Here is a 22,022-nt window from a genome sequence, read left to right as displayed (position 1 = left end):
ATATATGAACCGTAGTTTATTTAACTCTTCCTCTTTCTTGGGAAGTTAGGTCTCCTTCCTCCCCCAATTTTTGTTACAGTAGATAATGCTCTGATAAACAAACATAATTCATATATCCATCTTTTATTATTTCCTTACTATGGTTTGCTAGAATTTGGATTAATGGCTCAATGACCATCAACATTTGAGAAACTTTTTATAGTCAAAGAAATGGAAAGTGGAATAATGAAAAGCAAAAGCAAGTATGCATGTATCAAAGGGAAAAAAGTAAGAACATTTCTCACATGGTTACAAACACTGGGAATTATTTTTCTTTTTCACCTTTTGACATATTGATATACAAAAGCTAGTCCTTTAATATTGTTTTAATTTACATTTCTTTGATTATTAGTGAGATGAAACTTTTTCATGTTTATTAGCCATTTACCTTTACTCTGCTAGGAATTATCCATTCATGCTCCTTGTCCAATTTTCTACTGATTTTCTTTTCTCATCTTCATAAAAGATCCATCTCTATTAAAGATATTAAGCCCTTATCACTTGTATTAAAAATTTCTCCTCAGTGTTATTTGCCTTTTCTTTTTTAATGATTTTTTGACAGGCAGAAATGTAAGTCTTATGTAGTCAATTTGCTGCTATCTTTCATTGTGATTTCTTCCCTTTAGTATCCTTAGAAGTACTTTCTCATTCGGAGATCAGATACTTTCAGTATTTTTTAGTTTGTTTGTTTTTAATATAGAGTGTGAGCTGTGGCAAAGGATGAGTCCTGTGAATTTTAGCAAGTAGCTAGGGCTTCAAGAGGCTCTTTCTACCTCTTGCATCATTAGAACAAATTGAGCATTTGCTTTTGAAACATGCTCAGTGGTTCTGGAGATGCAGGCACAGGGCAGAATAGCAAGAGGCGATCTGCACAACATTCAGGAACAGGACTTTTGAGTAAGTAGTCGTGGGTGTTTCCACTGTCATATACTAAGTGTGATTTTAAATGTTAGTAACTGGGAAGTCGTTTGGAAGCAGAACCTTCTAAATACTGGTCCTAAAATGTGTGTCTAAGAGAATAGGTTTGTACATGTGGAGAAGTACACGCTCTTCCATCAAGCTGCTGGAGGAACGTGGCTGTGGTCTCAGGTGGCAGATATGAAACTAAGTGATTCTGAATTAGATCTTTGCTCTGGGTCACATCTGACCAACTCAATTTTCCCCTGTCATTTTGAGGCAATGGTTTTTAGTTTGGAGCTCAGGACCCAGTGAATTTTGCAGAGAGGAAGAGATCAGGTACCCTGAAGAGCAGTTTGGGGGTGGTGGAAAGAACATGGGCTTTGGAGTGCAGCAGACCACCACCATCTGACCCTTTGCTCTACCAGTTCCAGCAGTGTGGCTTTGACTTTGATTTCCTTGCCTATAAAGTAAGGGTAAGAGTCAGCTTGCGTGGTTATTGTGAACAGTACAATACTTCATTCATGACGGATACCCGTTGCATGGGAGCTCTGAGGATGAACTGATTTGCAGTATGTCTGTTGGATACCACATTTTAACATGGAGGATTGTGTGTGTGCCAATCCACCCAACTGGTGTCTCACATGCCACCAATTTCCCAAGCTAAAATCAGAAGAAAGGATTTGTTTTCTTCAAATTGATGAACTTATACACATGAAAAATCTAGCAAAGGTATAAAGGTAGAATCATGTCCCATTGTATACCATGTTTCCCCCAAAATAAGACCTAGCCATACCATCAGCTTTAATGCGTCTTTTGAAGCAAAAATTAATATAAGACCCGGTCTTATTTTACTGTAAGATCAGATCTTATATAACATAACATAACATCATGTCATATATCATATCATATCATCATAACATATCATATCATACCTGGTCTTATATTAATTTTTGCTCCAAAAGACGCATTAGAGCTGATTGTCCGGCTAGGTCTTATTTTTGGGGAAACAGGCTATTTAATGATTTGCCTTTATTGAAAAAGGCAAAATTACAGGAAATCAGAAATATTCTGGAAAAATTAGACATGCCCTTATTCAGTGTCACACTGGAAGCTCTTCAAATCTTCCTAGAAAGTGTCCCTGTTTTTAATTGATCTGTGTTAATTATTGTTTGAGTATAGCTTTAACATATTATAATACTGATTCAATATGTTACCATAAAGTTACTTCATTGTAGGAGGCATTCATTTTGAATGCTTCTTTAAATTACTGTTTCCTTTGTTGCTGTCTGTATTAGGTAGAATTAAAAAAGAATGTCATAATAGCAAAGTGAAACTGTGGCTCTTTATTGAGTAGGTAGTAGGCACTGGCGGTGCACTTGTCCCGAAGGCTAAAAAGGGGGTGTGGGGATGCTAGCAGGAAGGGACTATAGTCATGCTGCATCCATCAACTTGCCATTAAAGAGTTAAGTCATCTAGGGGAGAAAGATACATAAGAGCATTGCAATGGTCATGTCAGATTTAAGTAAAAATTTAATCTCCCGCCTCCTTCTGAGTGCTTTAAGAACTAGTGTTATAGTCCTTAAGTATTTATGAATTTGATTTATACGAACGTACTTGAAAAACAGTAAATACAATTTTCAAATCAAAATCAAGGAACTTTTGTGTCACTATCCAGAGGTATAGAGCCTTCAAAGTGCAGACCCTGAAGGAGAGAGCAGGGGGAATCCTTCTGGAAGGCATCCAGGTCCGTCCCCTTGCTCTATAAATGCCAGAGCTGGGGTTTCCAGGGTCTCTTTGACCTCCTCAGGCCCCACAATCAAGTCAGAGCAAACCTCTCTGTCCCTTAGCTTCCTGTCCAGCACTCCTTCCAAGAAACCCTGGTGGAAGCTCCCTGGACACCCACACTACTCCAGTGGGGGGTGAAGACGCTGCTTTAGAATCACACAGAACTGACTTCAAATCACTGCTTCTTCACAAGACCTAAGAAAGGTTATCTAGTCTCTCTATTCCTTAGTTGTTTTCATCTGTAGTCAAGGATGATAACCCTGGATGGCATACGTCCCAGGGATGCTATGAGGAACACATGAGGGCATGTCTGTGGGGCCTCTGAAATCCAGGAGGAGAGCCACAAATTTAGTTATTTTTAATGCACTGTGAAAATGACAAAGCAGGGGAAATAGAGTCAAACTCTCTGGTTTAAAAATAATCCACAAGTCCTTTTAAGTGTGCAGACAACGCCTATGGTTTCTTTATACATGTTTCTAAATACCATGTTTCCCTAAAAATAAGACCGGCTCCTATATTAATTTTTGCTCCAAAAGACGCATTAGGGCTTATGTTCAGGGGATGCCTTCCTGAAAAATCATGCTAGGGCTTATTTTCTGGTTAGGTCTTATTTTCGGGGAAACACGGTAGCAAATTAGGTAAAGAAGTACTTGTGCAGTTGAGAGGTGTTTACCAGCAGCATCAGACCAGTGCCATAAACATTTTCATCCAAGCAAAGGGAAAAACATTGTTTGAGGGAGAGAAATGGATAATTCTTAGAGCATTAAAAATATGTGTATCGTAAAACAAGCATAATAACATATTGTCACGGCCTTTGCAGCTTTAAAAGACCTTTGTTAGTTTGGGAATAGAATAATGCATTATGTATGGGTTTACTTATAAAATTATCATGTTGGACAATTTAAGTTTGAAGGTACTATCCATTCAGACAGTACTTATACACTTAGTAATATAATTTACTTAACAAAAAAAAGAAACAACTGTCGTGTGGTCACAAGTGGCATTGCTGAACTTGAAGGAAGCTATCAGCTCCCTGCTGCTGCCAGGTTGAGGGGGTGCAGCCAGCAGAACCCCGAGCCACCAGAAAGCATCAGCATTCGTATCAGAAAAAAAGCCTGGAATTTCTGGATTTTGTCTCCTCACAACTGTTAAGCAGATTCAGAAAGCACTTATTTTCACAAAAGGTAAAGTGGGGGTAAAGTGGAGGGGAAAATTCTTTTCTGGAGACAACTTTTGCCACGTGGAACGTGGTCCAATCAGCCTCACTCAAAAAATCAGTATTTCTTCTGACACATAGTTGCAAATCATCTTCCACCATTCCACCCCACCCTCATAAGAAAATCTAGCTGTGGAGAAGTGCTTCCATATGCTAGAAGCTGGTTTCTCCATTTTTGCTGAGGGGGAATGAAAAAAGAAGAAAAATGTAGTGGAGTAGCCTGCTTGCAGATACGAGGGAACAGTTTGCTGTAGCACATATAGATTGAGTAAGAGCAGCCTTCAGAGTTAACCATAAATAACTTTCTAAGCTTACAGACCTTAGAAAGGCACACTGATCATTAAGGTTTTGCCACAAAATGGCCTATTAGCAGGAGTTTAATTATAATTTACATAGATTAGGGACATAATCTAAAACAGTGAAAATATGGCTCAAGAATTCTGAATTCAGAAATGGTTACACTGCAAGTCGACATATGGCAGGCAGAGCTTGGCATCAGAAGTCTTGAAATCTAGTCTCGGCTCTGCCACTAATTACCTGGGTGACCTCGGACAGGCCACCATACCTCTGGGTCTATTTCATCAATGAAATATGGAAATAATAATAATAGTAATTAATAATAGTAATAATAATACCCACATCACAGAATTGTTGTACACTAATTGAAATTGAGTAATCAAAAGTGGTTTGTCCCTGCCCATCATGAAACAGACATCTATGTTGCTGTTAGTATAGAACTGGAAAGGTCCCAGGTTGCGTGCAAGGAGCTGGACCGTGTGAGTATGACTCTGAACTCCACCACCTTGCATTAAACTCAGATTTCCTGGCCTGGCTCTTGGCTTCAGTTTCTTTATCTGTAATATGGAGTTATTGACAATACCTATCTCACCTCACTCAGGCAATGTACGCAGAAGAGTCTGGTAAACTGTAAACCACTCCAATAGGACTATGTCTATATTTGCTCTCCATGGTGTCCTCAGTGCTTCGCTTAGTGGCTGGAACATTGTAAACACACAATAAATTTTTGTAGAATAAAAAAAATAATAATTTCATGTTTCATATTGTCTCAGAGCTCAGGACAGGGTAACATGCTGTTTTCCAGCCATCAACCTCCTTCCAATTCCAGGATTAGGCAAGTCACAACTTGTTTCATTTTACCTCTGAAGGAACATGTGGCCGATTCTGCCATTTCTGCTCCATTCTCAGAGTCGGAAATGTAATCAGAGAGGGGAGGGAATACTGTTCTGCACCAGCCTTATCATTTGCCCAGAGACACACAGCTAGTAAGCAGTAGAACCAGTAGTGGAACTTGGGTCGGGTTAACTCAAAGCTCCTCTTTTCTTCCTCCTTGGATGTATTAACAACCTAAAGATCACTGTTATCCAGAGAGAAAGCCCACTTGCAGGGTAAGTGCTGGAAACTTCTGCCTTCATCTATGAGGGAGTGCCCACTGCAGGCAGAAATAAACACTGCTATTGGTTTTCAACAATCCACTGCTTACACAACATACACAGGAATCATAATAATGCATTCCTATGCATGGTTGTAGGTAAAAACCTGTCAGTGGTCCAATCTTGGAAAATTCTTTTCGAGGAAAGTCAAATACCTCAACTTAAATATCTGAATCATTCTTCTACAATAATTTCCTAATCAAAAACATTTATGGGTGGAAAAAACTGATCAGGAATGAGTCACAGATTCATAGAGATGTTAGAACAACAGAATTGATGAAAAGATTTCCCTTTCAACTCTCCCAACCCAGTGCCTTCCCCCTGTGCTTTTAATATGTATAAGAGTTGCAGTAACCTGCCAGACAGATGCTGTTCTCAGTCTGATACTTGCAAAGATATCTTAAAAGGAAATTATGAAATCACCAAGCCTCCCAGAGCCCTACCCCAAAGTCCTTGGCAAATGGATCCCATCTTTTCCCTCTTACCCCAAACCTTAGAAATCTTTGCTGATCTGACTGGCAAAGTCAAAACCTGTCTTTTCTTTAGACAGTGCTACCAGCTTTCCTAAGAAAGCCTGATTGAGGAAATCTACGTTGGCCATTGGCAGGTTTTCTTCTACGGGAATAAAAAAGAAAGTCATTTCCTGTCACACATGGGTTTGCACTTAAAAATGTGCTGCATGCAACTGTAACATTATTTCATTTCATCTAATTAATGGCTATCATGGCTAAAGTATGGCATTATGCTTAGAATTCTGTGCACAGAATAATTGCTCCAGATATGGACAGAATGTTACTGATACACATAGTAAGGGGAATTTTGGCAATACTGTGCTATTAAAGCCTTTTAAGAATACCATGGGCATGACTTAAATAAAAGTAGTAAGAAATGAGAATTTTAAAATGCTAATATAGGTATGAAATCAAGCTAAGCATGAACTCTTGTCCATAGTGAATATAGTATTAGCTTAATCCTTGTCCTACTGTTCAACCTTGACTAGGTCTGTTCATTTGTCTCAAAATATAGTTATAAGCATATGCTGGGCTTTCACCATACATACAATAGTCAACAAGACAGGTACCTGCCCTTTTGAAGTGTTGGGAATTGTAGTAAAGACTGATATGGAATAAGCAAATGTTGGTAATGCTAAGTGTTGCTTTTTTAAAAAAAGAGTCAAGCATAACAGTCAGATTTGAAGATTCTCTTTTTTTTCAGTCTGTTCCAAATATCATCCTCTAAGCACTTGCTGCTTCTTTGCCTAGAATGTCCTCCCCAACTTCCCTGTGAAGGGAAGATTTCAGACAAATGTCATGTTGTCTCATATATTCTCTGACCCCAAAAGAGAAATCGGGCTTTTCTGTACTGTGTTCCCAGAACATGGTCCAAGCCCTTTTATTAAGAGGCTTTTTCAGGGGCTTTTCAAGAGCTCTCGCCCTGAAGTCAGGCTCTTTGGGTTTGAATCTGGCAGAACTGTCTACCACTTAGTAACTATGTGGCCTTAAAGAATTAAGAATTATGTTGCCCCTGGCCTCAGTTCCTCCATCTGTCAAATGGAAATTTATAATGGCATGTAACGCTTGGATCATTGAGAGGATTACATGAATTTTTCATATACAAAGCACTGAAAACCGTGCTTGGCATGTAGTAAGTGCTTGTTAAGTATTGGCTGTTGTTGTAATAGCATGAATTAATACGTTATATTGGGATTATGTTTTTAACAAATCTGTCTTCCTCACTGAACCACTGAGATTTCAGAGCCCTTGATTTATTTATTCCTCCATTTCTAGCACTAAGCACATGGTTTGGCACATAGTAGGGACATAAGCAGTGTTTGCTAAGTGAAGAGAAGAATGGTAAGTCCCTACAAATGTGATACACAGGGCCCAGATCAAGGAACTTTAGGCCAAAGTCATTCTAGGAATGTAGCTCATGCCAAGTTTTATTTTATTCCATTATAATTTTATTCCATTTCTTGATGAAGAGCCAGTAAGGGGGGAAAAAAGAAAGTGTATCTTTTGGACAATCGCTTGATGTGCTCCTTGGCTCCTTTATTTAAATGCATGCTCTCCTTGGGTTCCTTGAACACCATAGAAAATAACTGACATTTCTTTAGATTCAGCCATCACATTCTTTGATTGTGAGGACAATATCATGTCTCGCTTTTTTAATTATGCCAAGCCACATGCATGAGAGTCATCCAACTCAGTGCAATCTTATTTTGTCAAGTGCCTTTCATTGCAAGCTGCAACCCTGACATTCAAGTTATAATAAATACTAGAGAACAAGGTGTTTGAGGGTAGGTCAGAGGGGAGTCAAAGGACTGAAACAAAGGCGGAAGGCTATGGGAACAGAGAAACTATAATCAGATTTTAAAGGACCTCCAACTCTTCATCCAGCTGCGATTGTTTGGTAACGTTTCAGACAGAATAACTGGAATGGGGATGTGGTTTAGCAAATGGCTTAAACAATGGCTTTGATTTCATGGTGATGACACAGTTGCACTGTATTTGTCGTGCTGCTTTGGAGCTCTTTCTATACCATGCAGGGCTTTCTATTTAGAAAGACATGTCTCAACAGACAAAATGCTGTCTCCCTCTGTGTTGTCAGAAGAGAATCAAAGCAACTATGGGGATTTCTGATGGGCACTGTGGAGTCCGCTCATGTCCCAGAGTCAGAGACTGAGAGGCCTGAAATTGCAAGACTGATGCGTACATTTATTGGTCTTCACTGTCTGGCAGGCATTAATGCAAAGGCTTCACACACTCTGTTTCAGGGGTTGGCAAACTAAGGCCCACAGGCTCGATCCACCCGGGGCCTGTTTTTGTACAGCCCGAGAGCTAAGATGGTTCACACTTTTAAAAGATTGTTAAAAAAGAAAGAAAGAAAGAAAAAGAACAATGAGTATACAAGAAAAATATGCAACAGAGATCTTATATAGCCTGAAAAGCTTAAAATATTCCTCTCTAATCTTTTATAGAAAAGTCTGCTGATCCCTGCTCTGTCTCATTAATACAGTCAGTGCAATAATGTGAGCATTTATTGTCTCCAGTCCCCAGTCTACAATTTGGATACTGTGTCTTAGAAAGGGTAACTACTAACCTTCTATTGCCTAGCTAGTCAGTGTAGCTAATACCCAGAAATCACAACCTCAACTACTTACAGGACTTGGGCAGATAATTTAGATAAGTAATATGGGCCTGGTAGGAGCTGAGGCAACGCTGTCCTTTACAAGGACAGCCACAGTGCCGTTCAGGCCCACCATGGCTCTACAAGAATGGATGAACCACGTTGCCTATTTTTTTTTATCTTATTTTTTCCAAAAAAGCCAGGAAACCAGATTTTTAGGTACAGTTTCCTAACTTTTAAAGGCTGGCAACTCTTTCAAAGTTTTTCAAATGCTGTACAAATCAATCAAAACATGCTTGTAAGCGGCATGCAGCCCCAGAGCTTAGAGTTTGAAACTTCTGCATATTATTATGAGTTCATTTAGTCCAAACCCTTCACATGACAGTGAGAAAACTCAGAGAGGAAGAGTGAACTGACTAACATCACAGAGCTAGTAAGGGGCAAAAGCCAAGTCATGTGAATTTATTATTTGAACTTTCTCTACTGAGCACTCCTCTGATTGCTCATTGGTAGAAGCCATGGTTGGTAAGTGGGGATAATTTCTCATAGACTTATCTAGACCACTAAGTTCTATATGTAGATGACAGAAGGTGAAAAAGAATTGAAAGACGCAGCTTAAAGGTCATCTGGAACCTGCTTATTTTATAGTTTTGGAAACAGTCAGAGAGTTGCTGAAAAGCCCAAGATCACACAGCTAAGTAGGGACAGAGTGGCTCTCCAATCTCAGATCCCAGACTTATTCCAGTGCTTTTCCTTGGTCCCATGATGTACTTGAATCTTTAAAACGCCTCTCCAAAATCTCCCTTACTATGCCTTGTGTCCTACACAGAGCATGGTTCTAGAGATGAGAGAATCTCTGACTGAGATGCATACATAACTAGATATGTCCAGCAAGTTGATGGACCATCAGCCTTTCACCCAAGTTGGAAGCTGACCTAAGTTGACTTGCTTCCAGGGTGGTGAATTCTAGAAGAGCTGGGAGCAGGAGGTTAATGAGGGAGAAAGGGATATGGGAGGACGGAAGTTATATTTCCCTAGGTCAGTAAGCCTGTAGGCAGCAGCTGACAGAGCGGTTTCCGCATAAAACCTGCTGATTGGGGTCCAGGTGACTTTGAGTGGGAGAGGGGCTTCTCCCTATTTCTGCAAGGAACGTGGCACAACTCTGCTGAGAGATAGCAGGAAGGAACTCAGTGCATTTCCACCATTGGAGGGTCCTGTGTTTCAGAACACCTAGGGTTACAACTCCAGGTATGGCATACTCCAGAAAATGCTAGAAGCAGTGGTAACTAAGGGGCTACCCTCAGATGATGGTAGAAAGAAGTGAGCATCTTGCAGCCAAAGCAGTAGAGGACAATGAGTACCTATGAGACACACAGGGACTCCCAGGGAAGGTGTATGGTGAAAGAAGTGGGTATCTGGTGGTCCTGCTTGTTCATATGGCCTCTTTTGTACTCTGGGAAATTCGGGTCTACGTGAGACTGCAGGCTGGGACCTCACTACTCAAAGTGCAGGACCTGGACCAGCAGCATCAGGGTCACCTGGGAGTTTGGTAGAAAAGCAGCATCTCAGCCCTATGCCGAGCCTTCCCACTAACAAGATCCCCAGGTGATTTGGGAGCACATTAGTGTTGGAGATGCTTTGGCCTTGGTATTGTGAGGTTCTAATCTGTCATCTGCCCCGTATTTGTTGTACGACAGTGACCAAGTGATTTAACATCTCCACACCTCTATTCGCTCATTTCTAAAATGAAGATAATAAAGGTACCTGTTTACAGGGCTGTTGTGAGGTTTAACAGAGATGACACATGAAGCATCGGGATGGATGCATGTATGTTCTTAGTAAATATTAGTGATCGGCATTACTATTATGACTTATTTATAATCCAGAATTTGTCACCAAAGCATGTAGAAGAGGCTCCTCTAGTTTCCTATGCATTACTTTCTCCCTCAGTAACCCAATGAGCTTTCCTCCCTCCCACCCTCAACACAGCGTGCAGTAATTTCAGTATTAAAAAATATAGCTGGTCTTTACTGATAGCTTTCCAAGGACTAGGAACTAAACAGATAGCATCCCAGGTATCCTCATTACAACCAACCATGCAGGTGCTATTATCTGCTCTTGAAAGGTGAGGAAGCTCAGGCTCCCAATTTCACCTACAGCCCTAGGTGCAGTAAACAAGTACAGCGTTAGGAATAGAGACAGTGGAAATGGAATGGCTCGGTGCCATGTCAGAGGGATAGTGGATGGGGGCAGGGGGATTCACACAGTGTGAGGGATATAAATGATAAACGTCTAACTATTACATTGTTTTGTACATCTGAAACTAATGAAGAAAAAAAAGTTAAAAAAAAACAAGGAAAAAAACCCAGACAATATAAGAAAATGAAAAAGCAAAAAAATAAATAAGTGAAACACAATAGGGCCATAGTGCTGCTCTGAGAAGGAGCTCAGGACCGTGAAGGTGGTTGGAAACCTCTTAAAGTGCTGGCCTTGAAGAAGCCTTTGGACTTCCATTGCACATAACACTTTTACGCCCACCCCAACGACCTATTACAATGATAGAAAAATGAATAAAAGGAACAAAACCGCAAAGGAAAGAAGAACTGGAGAGGAGACAATAGCATTTTGGATCTGTAAAGCAGATGGACAAGAAATAATCGATTTCGACAGACCTGAGAAAGGAAAACCTAAGCTATAGGTGGTGAAAACCCAGAAGCGATCTCATTTTCACTGCAGAGCTCCAGGAACGCTCAGAAATCAGAAGCTCAGGCACTTCTGAAAATGAAGGGTCTGGATAGGGTTGAAAGTAGGAAGATTGGTTGAACGTCTTAAGATTCCCTCTTCTGTCCTGCTCTACTGGGTGCCTGTCCCCTCCTCCAACAAGGAGAGGACTGGAGATCCATGGCCTAGAGTGAATGAGCCTGAGAAGCTCTGAATACGTGGAAAACAGCAGAGCTAAGGGTACAGACACTGTGCTGGAAACAAAAACAAGAGGAGTAAGTGAAATGTATATAGAAATGCTGAGACCACCTTCCAATCCCTCCCCCTCATTAGGCTTCTAGAAAATCTTGGCAGCCAATCTTGTCCTCCCCAGGAAGAGACTGGAGAATCCTTTCTGGAGAAATCCTTGCTGGTGAAACGGAATGGCCCCTGAGAAAAGACTTACAGGTACTGTTAGGGAATCACCTAACAATAAAATGACCCAGCCAGATCATCCTCACAGGGAAACCCACCAGGCAACAAGGCGTGCTCGTGCACCCTAAAATTTCTAATCAGGTTTTAGCTGAATGGGCCTGGGTAGCCATAGATCTCCAATATCTGAGCAAAGCCCTTACAAAACAACAAAGTTTTTAAACCTCAAATCGCATAGAGACAGGAAACAGCAGAAAACTTTGTAAAATGTATCAATAATATCCTTAAGGAGATAAAGAAAGATATGTAAATGAAAGAGAACCAGAGGCTATTTATAGAGAAACATTTAAACAACTAACGCAAGACCTTTAAAATTAAAAATATGAAAGCAGAAATAAAAATGTCAACAGGAGGGTGGGTAGACAAATCTAAGAAAATCTCCCAAAAAGTAGAACACAAAAGATAAAAATATGAAAAATAAGAAAGAGAAGATTTAAATATAGAAACAGTTTAACAGGTCCAATATTTGAATACAAGGAGTTTTGGAAATAGAGAATAAGGAAATCACCAATTAAAATTTCAAACAAAGCTCTCAGTTTCCAGAGTAAAAGAACCCAGAAACAGCTCAGCATACTGGGAGAAAGAAGATCCAGGACAATCATCATATAAATTCTGAATACTGGGGAAAAGAGAGGACCCTAAACATTTTCAGAGAGGGAGGAGGAAAAGATCACATAAACAGGATAAAGAAGCAAAATGTTATCAGACTTTTTAAAAGCAACACCAGCAGCAAGAGGACATTGGAACCATCAATGTCCTTTAAATTATAGGGAATTTATTTCCAACCTAGAATTTGATATCCAGACACATCGGTTCTCAAATTTTACCTCCCATTCATCTGTTCTCAGCGTGAAGACGAAACAAAGGGGGAGGAAGTCATGAGATCCTGGAAACTAAAGATACAAATACAGGAGTGAGATCCAAGAGACTTGCCAAAAATATGGTGGAAGGAGATCCCAGAACAAGAGCTGTGCAGCAGGCCTAGAAAGCCTGGAAGATTTAGACAAAGGGAAATTAAATTCATGTGAGAAAGGAAAGGAAAGGAGAAAGAAAAAGAAAGCAAATATAAGGGCAGAAAAGAAATTGACAGATTATTTGATGGATTGGAATGTGCTGAGAGCAGTTTTATAATTTGGCACAGTTTAGAGATGAAATAGTGATAGATACCTAAAACCCTTAAGCAAATAGTGGGGAGAAAAGATCCAATTACTGGGTCGGCCCCAGTGGCTCAGGCGGTTGGAGCTCCGGGCTCCTAACTGCAAAGGCTGCCTGTTCCATTCCCACATGGGCCAGTGCGCTCTCAACCACAAGGTTGCCAGTTCGACTGCCACAAGGGATGGTGGGCTGCGCCCCCTGCCACTAGCAACGGCAACTGGACCCGGAGCTGAGCTGTGCCCTCCACAACTAAGACTGAAAGGACAACAAATTAAAGCTGAACGGTGCTCTCCACAACTAAGTTTGAAAGAACAACAACTTGTTTGGAAAAAAGTCCTGGAAGTACACACTGTTCCCCGATAAAGTCCTGTTCCCCTTCCCTAATAAAATCTTATAAAAAAAAAAAGATCCAAGTATTAACTCAAGAGGAAACAAAAAGTAATGCAATACAGTACATCATAGTACACTATAATTTTTACACAATCACAATAATGAAAACACTAATGTTTAACTAAAAATTATGATGCAAGTACATTGAAAGGATGGGGGAAAGAGAAGTGTCGGTGTAAAGGGGAAAAAAGGCAGTTAAATTATCATCTCCTATGACAGAAAGTACATTGATAATATCAACAATTAAAAACCTAGAAATTGCAGTAGAAACAGATTATGTAATAATATAGAAATGAAAATCAGAAGAAATAGCTCAAAAAAGCGGTTGCCTCTGGGTACAAGGGACATTAGGTAGAGCAGGTTGGTGAATTGTAAGGCAGAGGACTGGTGTTTTGCACTAACATCCTTGTAGAGTATTTGACTTTTAAAAGTATGGCAATGAATGAATCACTTTGATACAAATAAAAATTAAATTGAAAAATAAGTATTAGCATTTTTATGGGCCTCCGAATCTCAGGCTAAAGAAAGAGGGCTCTAAGAAAAACATTCTAAGCAGCAGGCGGGACACTGCAGGGTCTTCTTGTCTTACCATAAAATGATTTCATAGGAACAATCATCTAGAGACAGGTCTTATGCCAGGGAGAGAACACTGATCAAGAAGTCAGGAGCCCTGAGATCTAGGTTTGATTCCATCATATGTGATCCTTTTAAACCTCAATTTTCTTATCCTATAAGACAATATTCCTATCCTGTCTACTACCCCACAGTGCTGCTGTGACAATGATGGGAGACAATGGATGTAAAATGCTTTGTACATTGTAAAACACTCCATAGATGTAATAGAATATCATTATTCTATCCACGTATAAAGATTGGCAGACAGTTTACTACATTATAATTTATACCATCTGGTTTATTTTTGCTTTTTAGCAAATTTTTTCTTATAGGAAAAATGAAATGGGTTTATTATGGAAATTTTGTAAACACTAATAAGAAAAAAAGTAAAAGGAAACTAAAATAAAACAAAAATTACCATTAATTTCATCATCAAGAAATAATCACTGATTACTTGCATATCTTTGATATATATTTGACATATATATGATTTACATATGCATGGGATTATTTCCCACTGAAGTAGATAGTATGGCTATTTTCCCAAATCAGTAAATATTTTTCTACAGCATGATTTATTATTTGTGATGGAAGAAGGGAAATTCAGATAGAAGACTAAAGAAGTTAATTAAAAAGTGAATTAAAAGTATTGTTATATACTCACAGTGAATTTTCCTTTTGAAAAAAACTACATATCTTCTAAACCTGTCCATCAAAATAAGGCAACGAGCAACTCCTAATAACAAGATTGTGGTTTCTAAAAACCATTTCCCACTAAAAAGAACTAGGGATCCTCCGGAAAAAAATGGATGATTCCAGATCTGGTTCTGGATAGGTACCAGATGTCCCTGAAACTTCTTATTATTCCAGAAAAAAAAAAAGGGAAAAAAATAAAGAGGCTATCAAAGTTCAGTAGGCAACAGGCAATATGAAGATGTTCCCATCGGCCAAAGATGGGGCAATTTGAATATCAATGTGAATAAACATTGAAATGAATGAAAATACATAAAATATATTTAAATACATGAGCTCATAATGACTGTACCCACCCCCACCCCCCAAAAAATCTCATTGCTTAACTCTAGAGGATGCTAGGGAATCAACTTATTCTTTAGAAAACTGATAAATAAAATGAAAGACTCCAACATTTATCCTGCTTTTTCAGTACGCAAATAGTTCATGAGAGGAAGTTTCCCTTTATAGAATTATTCCAGTTAAAAGAGAAGAGGGAATGGCAGAATCAGAATATGAGCAGTTTACAACCTCTAGTGAAATGATGAATCTCGTCCATTAGCATCAAAGACTTCTAACACCACAAAGACAGGTGGAAGTACAAATACCATCTAGAGAGTAGTCTGACCCCAAAAAGAATTAACTTTGAATTGGGTTGAACTTCTAGAAATACCAGTTTACAGGAAATATAAGATGTAGAAGACCATGTTAAACCAGAAGAGAACACAATCAGTAAACTCAGGTTATGGGAGACTCTAAAGGACAAAAGGCTCAGTCTCTTTAACCAGTATGTGCAAGGTGGGGTGGCAGCGAGGGGATATATGGAGGAAAACCTATAGGTGAAAAGAGACAAGAGATAATACCAACCAATTACAATGCATGGAGTTTATCTGGATCCTGACGCAAACAAGCTGAAAAAAAAGAGACAAGAGATAATACCAACCAATTACAATGCATGGAGTTTATCTGGATCCTGACGCAAACAAGCTGAAAAAAAAGGGGGGGGGGAGGGATTTATGAACCAATCAGGGCAGTTTGAAGATAAACTGGATAGTTTATGACGTTAATATAGTATTGTTATTTTAAAATGTAGTCATATATTGTGGGTTTTCAAAAATAGTTCATATATGTTAGGGATATCTACTGAAATATTTATGGACCTGATGATATGCTGCCTGGTATTTCCGTCATAACACTGGGGGAGAGAGTAAGTAGGTAGGGATACAGATAAAACAAGATTGGCCGTGAATTAATAATCATTGACACTAAGTGATGGGTATAGTTTATTCACCAAATTTTACATTTGTTTGGAATTTTCCATAAGAAGTTAAAGAAAGGTCACAAAAATATTTATTGTGAATCCTTTCCAAATTCATTAGTCTTCAACACCATGATCTGTAAGAGCTGTGTAATAGTTCCTCATTCTGTGATATGCCATAATACATTTGATTATTTGCTAATTGGTTGACACTTAGATTATTCCAATTTGTCCCTATTACTACTGACATTAAGACTCTGACATAATTCTTTCTGTCCATGGTTATTTTCTTTTAATTAACTCCATTAAAGGTGGACATAGATTCGTGGGTTGAAAGCTCCACACAATGGAAAATATTGCTTTTGGTAAATATCACTAAATTCTCTTTCAGAAAGGTTGTGCCAATTGGCAATATAGGGAGAGTAACTGTTTTCTAGTTATGTCATTTTTCTCTGATACATTTCTCATTTGATAAGTTAAAAAAAAACACAACTCACTATTATTGTATCTTTCATTTCTTGGAGTTATGAATGAGTTACATATCTACCATATATTTAGCTTTGTACTTTTTAGTAAATTAGCTTTTTATGCCTTTTGTCTACTTTTCTATTGAGATGACTTTTTCTTACATATTTATAAATCTTCATTAAATATTAAGGATAATAGCACTTTTCACGTATGTTTTAAATATTTCCCAACATTTTGTTGTTCTTTTGATTTTTTCTTGGTTTTTATAAATATACAAACATTTCAAAATTTTGATATCAAATTTTTGACATTTTCCTTTATGATTTTTTCCTTTTTACATCACACTTAAATCCGTCTTCTTTCTTTACCTCCTGAATCATGTACATTTTCATCTATGTTTTATTCTAGAATTTTCATTTTTTTTATGTTTAGTGTGAAAAGTTTAAATGGATTCCATAAGGGACAGGAATTAACTATCATCCCCCATCAAATGGCTTTTCAGTTACACTGTTAATTGAAATGTTCATTCTTTCCCAACTGATGTAAAACTTCAGGATCCTCTGGGTTACTTCTTTTTCAAAGTCAACAGACTTGATGGTGATAATTTAATTCCCTTATTTAACAATTTTGAGCAGCTACTATATGCCTGGTCTTATGTTAGTTGATAGAGATTTATTTAAATGAATATAGTATAATCACTGAGATGCCTGTGGCTGAATTCAAATGGTACATCCATGTAATGAAATAGTATTCAACCATAAAAAAAAGAATGAGGAGGCACTTTATCCCGAGATATATTGTATAATGGAAAAAGTACTATGCAGAAGAGAACAGTATGTGCTATTTGGGAATGAATATTAATGTTACTTCTTCTGACCCACAGGCTGATAAGGTCTAGAAATATTGTATTACAATCTGATGTGGGAGTCATAACAGAATTTTTTTAATAGGGTTGTTAGAAGGATGAAATGTATGAATATGTGTAAAGCATTAGGTCAGTGTCTGGCGTGACAGTCATTGGAATCACCCTACAGAGGCTTTGGTAATTTAGTGGAGGTCTTTGTGGTCCCCTTTTGCTTCGTTTGTTACATTCTTGATGATTTCTGGACCCATGACCCTCTGGATCAAAATGCAGTTGTAATAAAGGCTACAGACTTCCAGGACTGGGAATGAATTTGGTGTAGCTTTGTAGAAGACCAGCCTCTGCCACCTGATCTACCTATCATGAGAAAGGCAAATCCTCACTAGTCGCAAAGAAGCCTGTTAGGCAAATTATACGAAGACATAAGACAAAAACTGGCAAAATGGAGGCTTCTGCTAAGATGCGTGGTTTTGGGAAAGTATGTATCATGTCATTAAGCATGCAGGAGGAAAGCTTTAGGAGAGCTCCTTTTGAGGAGATAGAGCATTGCCACCATCCCTTGGAAAGAAAACGTTGTGTAAGCAATGATAGAGCACCTCTCTGCTGTGAAAGGGGTGGTTGACCTAATCAGAGAGGCTGCTTCCACCTTGGAATTTTGCCAGCTCGTCACCTTTGACCCCAACAGATGCTGCTGTTTTCTGATCAGTGTTTTCCCTGCTAGCTGGGAACCAATGTCAGTGGAGGAGCAATCAGAACCATTATATACTCACTTGAATCTTAGCCCCACTACCCAATCCACCATGCCTTCACAGGCAGAGAGCATCGTGTGGCAGGGGAGGGGAACTGTGTGTCAAACACCCATCTTTCACAAGTGCATGCACACATACTTAAGAGGGTTGGGAACCCACATTCATCCATTCATTTCACAAATATTCATTGTTATGTTGACTTTGTGCCAGGCACTGTGCTACATACTGAGATCCCAGCAGTGACCAAGATACTCACGGGACCTGGGCCACAGGTTGGGCAAATGCTTTTGTTTTTTTTTTTAATAAAAAGTGAAACAAATGCATACACAAATAATTTCAGCTTGTGAAACAGGTGATGAAGGGCATAAACAGGCTGTAATCGTGGAGAAATGGCATGGCCTACTCTATCTAGACGAGATAACCATACCTTCAAAGTGGACTGCAGTTCACAGAGAGCGCACTTCACCACCAGTATCGTTAATTCTGTCCATCCACCCATCTAATACGGTGTGGTGGCTAAGAGCCTGAACTCAGAACAATACAAGTTGGAATCTGGCTTTGCCATTTATTAGTCATGTGACCTTGGACAAATTGCCTACCTTTTGTAAGTCTCAGTTTTCTCACCGATGGAATACGGGTAATAGTCATATTTATCACATGGTGTTGCTCTGCAATTTAAATGAGGCAGTGCCCTTTGCTTAGTTCTGGGCACAGTGCTCAGTACATGCTACGTAGCTATTTTGTTAGTGGCCTTGGTTTCTTCATTCAGTGAGGGAATATTTATTAAGAACCTCTGAGTGCCAAATACTTGGCTGGTCATTGGAGTGGGGGCGGAGAGAGACAAGATCCCACCATTTCTCTAAAAGAGAAAACTTACAGTGAATCCAAGTAGAGGCTTTCCTCTTCTTCTCTAGCAGACACATTCTAAAGTCATTTTTTACCCCAGTATTAGCTTTGAATTCCCACAAGACAGAAAGACAGCTCATAGGTTGAGCTGACTAACCTGCCAGAGAATAATAACTAGCCTCACCTCTTAGCTTGAAAAAAAATGGGGAAAAGCACTGTCTTGGGAATTTTGGAGAACCGGGTTCCAATTCTGATTCTGTTGAGCCAGAATCACAGAAGTCTCAGTTTACTCACCCTCCTTCCCAAGTTATCTTAAAGATTTGATGAGATAATATCCATGAAGATTCTAGAGTGCCAGGAGGGGGCTTTCCAAAATGTCTCCTGTTCTTCCTTTAGTTCCTGCCACTGCTCTGGCCCTCTGGGTCTCTGTTCCTTACATGTAAACTGGAAAAAACAGGAACCCAGCCAGGGTAGGTACAAGGCGAAGGCCAATCAGCAGATATGGGGAGGGGGATTTGAAAAGGTGAAAGGGCTATGCCTCTGTAAGGTGTATTAGGTTGGCCTATCCACATACGTAGTAAACATTTCTGGGAGATGAAAACTCACTGATGCTGAGGAAACCTTACCAGAGAGCCATTTACAGCAACCTCTCTAAGAAATGAGAACATCCACTGGCCTGCAATTACCCCCCTAGCCCCTAATTGGGAGCGTCTGATGGTGCTTATCAGTGGGTGTTCAATTCCTATGTAACCAGCTTGCATATTTATGTCGTATCAGACAACAGCCACAAAGCATTGTCCCTTGGCCCTACATGTCTCCTTGCCTGAAATACCAGCTCTCTGAAACAATTTTACAGGAATTGCCGGACTCAACTGTTTTTGCAAATAAACACATTTCCTAATTAAAACTTGCCCTTTAAAAACTCACATTTTCATGGCCTCACTATAGGTTTTCTTTTTCTTGTAACATATCACAGAATCAATAAGGGCAGTGCAAACATTAATATATACAGTTTCAACAGCTCTAACAACCTATCTGCCTACATAAGAACACCTTCCCCTCCTCTCCAGCCCAGCTAATAATTTCTGCTGATTTGTTAAATGCCTTCTTATTTCACTCTCAAAGATAAAGCTTAAAAGGTGGTTAGTCTTAAGGGGGAGTGGGAAGGATGGATTGAAAAGGGATAAAGTGGAAGAGGAGTGTGGGGGGCGTCATTTCAATTTTTGGTCTTTTTTAATGACAGCTTTTTATTTTTGTTATGAAAGTAATGAATGTTCATTGTGGGAAAGTTAGAAAGTATGAAAAAAGCACGAAGAAGAAAATATAGCTTACTCATAATGCTATCATTCAGAGGCAACCATCGTTAATATTTGGCTTTTTCTTCAGATTATTCTCCATGAGAATTTTTACGTAGTTAACAATTTTGAAGTCTGCTTTAAAAAAATTGTGTTAACGTGATAACATTGGAATTTTTCCATGGACTGAAAAACTCTGCAAGAAAAAAGAGAAAAACTTTAGAGTTTGCATAATATTCCAGCAAGGCTATCACAATTTACTTATCCTACTTGACCCTTTAGGCTGTTTCAATTTTTTTCCCCATTATCATAAATAATGTACTGCTACCATAACCAATCTACTATTTTGTCGTTGTTTCTTTGTTTCCTGGGTAATACATGCAGCTGGCTGTTAGGAGGGTCTTAGTCTGAATATTACAGCAGTGTTTCCTATGGCACAGAGTGGCCATACAGAGACTCTCCAGCTAGCTGTAGAGTTAGATTACAATATGTTAACAACTGACCTCACTTTTTCCTCTAAAACCACTTCCTCCTGAATTCTCTTGACATCCAAGGGAATAGTGGCACCCTCCACCCAGATACCCAAGCTGGAGTCACTTTGGACTTCTCCTTGCCTACCCCCACCCAACCAGTCACCAAAATCTGTTCATTTTACATCTTTGATCTCTCTCAAGTCTCTCCTCCCATCTCCATTCTCACTGCAATTGCCTTAGTTTACCTAAAGGACCTAACTAAACATCTTTGGTCTTCCCAAGCCATTCTCTTTAATCCATTTCTCCAGGTGCTGCCAGATCTTCTTTTTCAAATACCTTTTAAAATCCCATGCCTCCTCTACTTTAAAGCCTTTAATAAGTCTCTGCTCCCCACCCCCACTCAGTACCTGAGCTTCCAGGATGTTTGAGATCCTGAGCTTCTTTCAGGCCCTATCAAGATTCAACCCTAACTACTGCTCTAGACTCCACCCAGGCACTTCCTTCACATGCCAACTCTGTAGCCATAATGCTTTGTCCATGTCCTTATACTGTTAAATCTATTTAAAAAGCAGTTCCCCTCCCTTCATGGACTAGCTAACTCCCTTGCCTTAAAAACTCAGCTTGAATGCCACCTCCTACAGGAAGTCTTCCCCTTAAGGTTTTGACTGGGCATCCTGTGTTCACATTCTGCCTGTTCCTCAGGCAGAAACTCCCCACACTGTGCTTCTCCCGGAAGGTGGGGGTTGGGCTTTGTTCATCTTTTTTTAAACCTCTAAATACATCAGATGTGTAGTTCCTAAAAACAACACTAGTCTCCTACATAACCATGGTAATGATCAAAATTAGGTAATGATATATGCTATTATCTAACCTACAGACCTTATTTTAATTTTACCAATTATCCCCTTAATGTCTCAATCCGGGACCACATGTTGCATTTATTGCCATGACAACTACTTATAAACCATTCCTTTAATCTGGAACTGTTCTGGAGTCTGTTTTTCATGACCTCAGGATTTTTGCAGAGTCCATAACAGTTATTTCATTGAATGGTCCTCAGTTTACGTTTGTCTGATGTTTTTCATGATTAGATACAGTCTATTCATTTTGTCAGGAATACCACAGAAATAATATTATGTCTTTCTCAGTGCATCATATCAGGAGGTACATGTCTATTTGTCAGATTCTCAGTAATGCTGATTTATTAATTACCTGATGAAAGTGGAATTGGCCAGATTTTTCAACTGTAAAGTCACTATTTTTCTTTTGAAATTACAAAGAATCTTTGAGACTATGCAAAATACCTTGTTTCTCATTATACTTTCACCCATTACATTTATTTTAACATTTGGACTTCCGTCTTCTCATTGGTCAAATGAGGTGCACGGATGAACAGTGGATTCCAGAATTTTTACTCTCAAGGATCCCTTTCTTATCCCCTCTGACATGAACCTCGTATTTTGAAAAAAT

General features: G+C 39.1%; 1 protein-coding gene across 1 annotated transcript in view; it reads left to right on the top strand.

The window, feature by feature from the left end:
- The window catches only part of TENM4 (teneurin transmembrane protein 4), a 985,233-nt gene that overhangs the window by 229,473 nt on the left and 733,738 nt on the right, over window positions 1-22,022 (top strand). The gene's annotated exons all lie outside the window — the stretch shown is intronic.

This window comes from Rhinolophus hipposideros (genome assembly GCF_964194185.1).
Source record: "Rhinolophus hipposideros genome assembly, chromosome: 10".
Taxonomy (NCBI): domain Eukaryota; kingdom Metazoa; phylum Chordata; class Mammalia; order Chiroptera; family Rhinolophidae; genus Rhinolophus; species Rhinolophus hipposideros.
Note: the sequence above shows the minus strand (reverse complement) of the source record. Positions and strands in the feature narration are given on the sequence as shown.